Source organism: Polistes dominula, unplaced genomic scaffold (genome assembly GCF_049000335.1).
Source record: "Polistes dominula isolate Pdom_NZ unplaced genomic scaffold, Pdom_raw_medaka contig_21, whole genome shotgun sequence".
In the NCBI taxonomy this organism is placed as follows: Eukaryota; Metazoa; Arthropoda; class Insecta; order Hymenoptera; family Vespidae; genus Polistes; species Polistes dominula.
This window is the reverse complement of record NW_028301061.1, coordinates 2,232,902-2,240,916: the sequence shown is the minus strand read 5'-3', so window position 1 is coordinate 2,240,916 and position 8,015 is coordinate 2,232,902.

Here is an 8,015-nt window from a genome sequence, read left to right as displayed (position 1 = left end):
TATTATTATATTGCTCGTCAATAATTTCTAGTTGTTATTGGAGATGATGGACCATTCCATCTCCTTGGGACACCAAAGTCGTGTCTATATCGCCAAAAAGATGCATAAGTTTTTATTTAATTAGAGTCAAAAACATGAAAATTCCCTTATTATTAAATTTTTAAGCTCAATTAACGTTTGACGAATATTAAAGTAATTTCCCTTTTCTTGTTTTGTCTTTAAATTTTTTCACTGTAATCGTATTTTATTACACTTGTAATTTATCTTTTCTATAGAATAGTAGTTTTTCAAAGTATTTTATAATAATTAATAGATATTTTTTTGTAGTAGCTTTATATCTTTACTTTTCTTTTTTTTTATGTAAATGTAAAATCACGCGTTTAAATTTAATTTTATTGCAACGGTAAATAGAGTTTTGATTAAAATAAATAGAGAATTCAATTGAAAAGTGCATCTACGAATTGGAAAATTTCTGTTAGGCTACTCTGTACCACTTGATTGTATGATTAATATTGTTTTCTTTTTGTTACAGGTGATCATCGTTGGATTTAACAACAAACATTTTGAGATTTTCTTCTATTTTAATGTTTTAAATGACTCCAGTATATATAATGGCATTTCTGAAGGCACTTATTTATTCACTGAATATAAAATATAATTATTTAAAATTCTCTAACAAATTTAATTTTAAATATTTTTAGATATGCACCAAAAATAAAAATAGAATATTGAAAGTTCAAAAGCGGTTACCTTCTCGTAATTAGACTCGGACAATAGTATTTTACTTTCAGAGTATAATGTATATCATATTTTAATATGCTATATGTTTCATTGCAAGTAAAATCTAGCCAAAAACCGCTTAAAATAAACATTAAAATTGTAATTAGTTTCTTTAAACATTTCAATTATTATATTTTTATTCCATTCTTTGGTTACTTTTATTTTTTTCATCTAAAAAAACTAATTACTTGATAATGTCTTCTAATAATTTTTTTTTAGTTTCGTTCGTTTTGCAATAACAAAATATAATATCGATACTAATTGGTGGCATCTGCTGCAATGTTTTTTGGGTATAATTTGTCTTCAAAGTAAGTCCAATTTGTTGAATTCATTTCCAAGTTTTTCTGTTCGTTCCTGTACATATTTGATATCATTTTAACTGCGTTTTTTAACACGTTGATTTAGCCATATTCTAATAATCCTTTCCTTATTTTGACTAGAAGAATATCGTGATCACATAATAAATATTTATAAATGTAATTATTTATACAATTGAATATATGGTCGGTATTTTAAAATATGATCGAGGAGTATAATAATCGAAGGATGACTTTTAAGATGGAATACGCAAGGATCTTTTATTTTATCTTTGAATTTATACGATCGTTCGTAGGAACATCGAAAGGACATCTCGATCGAGTGACGAAAGGGATTCGAGATTCGGTTATACGTTTCTTATATCGAATGTTTGGTTACATCCGGTTCTCTCCTTGTCCACCGATCGTTTTGTTTTTATTTTTATTTCGACCATTTCTGTCTCCTTTCCTTCCTTTCTTCCTTATTTTCTTTTCCTTTCTTTCTTCTGACTGTTGTTTTCTTTCTCTTTCTCTTTCTTCACGTTTCACGCTTGTCTTGTTCGTTCATTCTTTTTGTTTCATTCTTTATCTCGTTCCTGCTTTCTCTTCCTTTCTCAGTCTCCCTTTTTCATCGTTAGGACGAAGGAGAAGATAGGGGTTCTTGCTCTCACCCATTCCAATTCAGATTTTTCTTTTTCGTTGCAGCTGTCGACGATGAATAAGAAGCTGGACCAGCTGGTATACGTGCCGAGCAAAAGATACGAACACTCTTTTAAAGTTTATCCAACGCAAACAACAGATTATCTTCTTGTTAAGACTAACTTCATCAAATTATTTATTATTTATCTTTTATTTAGTTTTTTTTAATTGTATTTCACATAATTTTGTTAATATTATAATCCGAGTTTTATATCAAATCAAAAATCTTCGTTGAAAAAATTTATCTTATTATTAGAAAAAGGTTACAAGTTTCATAATTTTGAAAAAAAAAAAAAACAGAACAATCTTTCTAATCGAACATTTTTTATAGAATATTCGTGGTCGGAAAACGTATATTTTTCACTTAATAATTGCCACTATTTTAATAGAAAATATAAATTTAACACCTTTAGATTAACTTAAGCAGTATAACCCATTAGTATATTTTTAATTGCATTGAAACGCAAACTCTTCAATATCTCGATTCGAACTTAAATGGAGTTAGGTCACTTTCAAAATAAACGGTTCATATTTTCGAAAAAAAAAATAGTCAAAACAAAAATCTTACATACTCGTGTAAAAATAGGACAAAATTTTTATACTTCATGAATTAAATGAAAAAGAAGAAGAAGAAGAAAAAGAAGGAAGAAAAAAAAGACGCAACATGCCAGATCCAGGGATATCTATGAAAGGAACGGCGCCTAGGTCTTCCAAGTCGGCCTAATTAATCGGGATGATAAAAAGGTTGTTATGTAGGAAAAAGAAACTAAAAGGGAGAGAAGGGAGAAGAATCCAAGCTTCGTTAACGTTAAGTCGGATCATTGGTCTTTCCTTTTCTCGCTTCTGCACGAATACACATATCTCTCTTTATATATATATATATGTCTGTGTGTGTGCATGAGTAAATCTTTAGTTGAGTCTTATGGCTTACGATCGAGTATTGGATTCCGGTTTTCCATCGGGATTAAAACTCCCGCCGAGAATGATGATTTCCGGTGGCGTCTCTTTCTTGTCTTTCTTCCTTCTCGTTCATATATTCCCCTCGAGTGTGTCGCGAACATTCTCTCTCTCTCTCTCTCTCTCTCTCTCTTTCTCTCTTTCTCTTTTTCTTTCTCTCTTTCTCTTTTTCTTTCTCTCTTTCTTCACGTGGTTCGCCTAGAAAACAATCACGTATGCTGCCAGCATTGTATTTCTTCCACGGTTTATCCTCGCGTTCACATTTCACGTTGGTGCGTATACGTGCGCATTGCACTCGCGAGCGCAAACGCGCTCGTGCCCTCGAAGAAGAAAGAATGAGAGAAAGAGAGACAAAGAGAACGTCCGATGACTTTTTACCGACCTGCAACGGCGGAGTTCATTCATGAAGTCGGCGTCGTCTCTTACCCTGAAACCTCTCGAACGATGAACGAATCGTGAGAGAGAAAGAGATAAAATAAACAAAACAAAAAAATGTTAAAAAGAGAGAAGAAAAGAGAAAGAGAGAGAGAGAGAGAGAGAGATCGGCCATCGAAGGCAAAGCCAACGAACGAATGAGAATGCGGCTAAGGGTTAATTGCACGCATTACACAATTGCAAGATACGTTGTGCATCTCAATTGAAGAAATACGTCGACTATATATATATATATATATATATATTTTCTTTCGTTTTATCTTTTCAATTATAATAATAAGATACGTGTAATGATGTAATCGATTAATAGTCGTTCTAATGTTGGTCAACGTCTTTTAAATGAAAAATAGGATGATAGATTTAACTTACAATTAATGTTGATTCATAAAGTAAGAGTCTTTATAATAATATTGTTACCACATTCAAAAATTGTTTTACGTTTTATTGACGTATAATACATAACATGTTACACAGTAAGCAAGTTCTCAATTTGAAAAAACGAGACGAGTTGCTTATAGTAATTAAAATATGTATGGTAACTAAACATCTCTCTGCGTGCACAAAATGCACGAACACGTTCCGTTGAACTCTGGAATCTTCCGTTTTAATAATATATTATATTATTCTATATTAACTATAATAAATACTATATTAATAATTTATAATTTGTGTATTTTCTTGAACAAAAAAATAAAAAAGTAGTCGCGTTACTACTTTATTCAAATATATTTATTATAAACATTATTACTATTTAAACAATGTAACTATATTAAGTACTATATTAATTAAATTAAGTAAATATATTAACTGTATTAAATAATATGTTATTATTATCTTACACTAACTATATTAAATATTATAATAATAATATTATAATTTATATATTTTCTCAAACAAACAAAAAATAAAAAATACTTGTTACTTTATAACATTATTTAGGATATAGTTACATATATATAATGTTTTACACAAGTAAAATCTTAAACTCTACAGTATATATTTTAACATATAATCCAGTTCAACGTGTGTTCCTTACAAGCATAAATTAAATACTACTCTCGTCGTCACAGTGAACGAACGCGAATCGCACAGACATAAATATATCTACTGCAGATAACAAAATAAAAAAACAATAAAAAAAATATATAGGAGAACGTGGGATAATGTGAAATGGGATGGGTTTAAATAGGTTGGAAGATGGGTACTCACATGATGATACTCAACCCATACTCTTGTATGCATATAAGAGAACAACGCCATGCATATTACTCTTCGGTTGAGAAGATGCCGCGACTACGATACCAACGAGACAAATCGAAGTTTTTCACCAACGAACCTGTCCACTATACTCGAACTCGTCTTCTCCTTCGTTTTAAACCAGCCAACCATGTAATTCTTCTTCTTCTTCTTCTTTATTATACTCATACTACATATATACTCTTATGATGATATTCTAAAGTTCACTCATTCGTTTGATTCGATTCAACTAACTTTAAGCGGTTAAAGCATATCGAGTTTCTGAAACATTTTCACACGCTATTGAACGATTATTATTATTCCTATATTGCGTTACCAATCAATTCAGATCATTTCTTATTTTTGAAATATGCATTTTATTCCATTATTATGCATTTATTTAATATCATTTATTGTGTATATTCATACGGTTTACTCTTATATTGTTTATTATAATTATTTATTGCAATTTTTAATATTTAATTCACATAAAATATATAATTTGCATATAATAATCGTTCAATAATGTGTTTTACAGCAAGTTGCTGTTTATTCAGGCGTAAAGTTACTTTATCTGATCTAAAGATATTACCAATGTAAGATACTGGTTTTCTAATAAGAAAAATCTATGAAAGAATAATTATCTGAAATGGTTTTTCTAGTAGTAGTAGTAGTAGTAGTTTCTAGTAAAGAGATATTTAACTGAACATTGCATGTAATTTGTAAATGTCTGAAGTATCGTTAAATTCTTCTATCATTGAGATATATGATTGAATGAATATGTTGTTTTAAAATGTTAGTAAATCTTTTCGACAACCTATAATATTAGTTTTGTTGTTGTTATTGTTTCAATTGCAAGGATTATTCCATGTAATTTCCTAGGACATATATCTGAAAGGATAAGAGAGACCACCGATGGAACGCGTACGATTGCGTTTGGCGATGTCAGCGTGCGAGAAGAGTAAGTTCATCGCGATGATCGTCAAAACGTGAGACGGACTCTTTCTTTCAAGGCCAGTTACTTGGTGACCGTATTAGGAAACTTGCGATCGTTCTGCAAAATCAGATGAAGGGAAAGATTTTTTTTTCAACTTCACGCCGGCCATTACCATACCAAGAGTGGATTATTTTATACACACATACATATATATGCAATTCATACATTCATACACGTGGTGAACACCCTGACGTTATAAACTTCATCGTCAGTCTGCAAATGAAACGTTAAGAAATATAAGATAAAATTATTACTGTTGGGTTTGTTTGTTTATTTGTTTATTTGTTTGTTTATTGATAGTAATGAAAAGTAGGAATGATTATTACAAAATGTTTGCACGTATGGGTATCCTAAGACGCCCATTCCTCCGTCTCCTTCCCACAAGAGTACGTGTTCGTGTTCGTGGTCGCCAAAATTCTTCTTTTTTTCATTCGAGATCTGCTTCGAAGCCGTATTAGGAAACCTGCAGTCATTGTGCGCGCCTCGTTTGAACGGCGACGACGAAGACGACGAAGACGAAGACGAAGACGAAGACGAAGACGAAGACGAAGACGATGAAGACGACGATGAAGAAGAAAACACAACAGTAGAAGTGAAAAAGAAAGACTATACTTTTCTCTCTTTCTATTTATCTTTATCTTTATCTTCTTTATCTTTTTCTTACCTTCATTACTTAGTTTTCTTTTTTGTAAAAAGTTCTTTATGATTATAAGGACCATAAGGGAAGACGTGTTACTTGTAGGATCCCTTTTGATATTTTCTATAATTATTATTGGATTGGTAATTAAGTGATTGCGAATTTTAAATAAAATAAAAATTCAACATTTTTGCTTATAAATATAAGTTTATTCAATTAGGTACTGTCCATTTTTGTTGATGATCTTTTGCCATCGGTTAGGCAGTATCATAATACCACGTTCATAAAATTTCTGATTTTTGCTATCAAAAAACTGAATTAGGTGTAAAACAAAATCCGCAATTACTTAGTTTGCCAACCCAATACATGGTCTTTCTAATTTCTCATGCGAATTTGTCCTTTCTTCTTTCTTAGTCCTAAACTCAAAAATAAGAAATAATTTTGATTGATTATTTTATATTTTATTTCATTTTTATCATTGTTAATATTGATTCTGAATATAAATTAATATTTTCATTTGTTCTAGTAATTTTTCTCCAATAGTTTGTTGAATATTATTTGATTAAGAATTTATATTAATCATGTTTGAGATTTATTACAAAATTAATTGTGATTTTAATATTGATTTTGAATATAAATTAATATTTTCATTTATTCTATTAATTTTTCTCTAATAGTTTGTTGAATATTTTTTTTTGTGAAGAATTTATATTAATCATGTTTGATTAATTTGAAAATTAAGTGTTTGGTAACGCGTAGGTGTGAGGAAGGTTTACACGTAGGTGATTGGATTTGTATCATTAATAAAACGTTTGAATGTACTTTTTTTTTTTTTAAGAGATAAAATAGAAAAAGACTAAGATTAATTTGAAAAATAATAATAGATAAGCAAGGTGTTTTCTAATTACGAGAAATATTATTATTGTGAAATAATAATTATTATTATTAAAGTATATTGTAATTATTATTGTGTATTATTAAATTACACAATGTATATATTATTATATATAATAATTACATAAATATATTCTATATTTAATTATTGGATTGACAATTAAATAATTGCATATTTTATCAATCATTTTCCTTGGAAAATCCGCAATTATTTAGTTGTCAACCCAATACTCGAATATAGAAGTATTATTTTTGTAATTAATATTGGTGTTCAGTGTATAGATTTGAGAAAGGTTTAAATATATGTAGGTAACATTGTTTATATCATTTATAAAAAAAAAAATAGAAAAATAATAGAAGATGACAAACGTGGGTTTAGAAGAAATAAAAATAATATTTTTATGAACATTTCTTACTATCTTCCTTTTTTTTTTTAATCTTTTATTTATTTACATTTCATTTTAATTAATTTATTTATTTTTCCTATTATTATAGAAACTTGTCTATCGATAGATGAAAAATATTAAAAATGCATTCTTTATAAAGACTAATGATAACTATATACACCAACATAATTATCTATCCAGTTAGTAATTTGAAGTAAATAGGATCAAAAGAATTTCAAACTTTTCCGTAAAGTTGTTCTTTTAAAAAAAGAAAGTTAACTATGTAATAACTTTATCTTTCAGTTCACTTGTATCGATCTCTCTACCGGAAAGATATCTCTCTCTTTCTCTCTCTCTCTCTCTCTCTCTCTCTTGTCCTCTCTTTAGATCCAGCTTCGAAAGAGTCACAGGAAATACCACGTCTCTTTCCCGTATCTCGGAGCCGACGTTTTCTGCGAAAAACATCGGAGAATTACGTCGGATCCTTCTTCACCAACGAGAGAGTTCGCTGATCGCTTGGACCTTCTTTACTTTTTCGATATATCGAAGTAAAAGAATAAGAAAAGTAACGGGGGTCGGAAAGGGGAGGGGTTGGTAGAGGAGAAGTGCACACACACACACACACACACACATTAACACATTTATACATAAAATATACCTGTAAAATACGCTCATATGTGTACATTTACATTCAAACA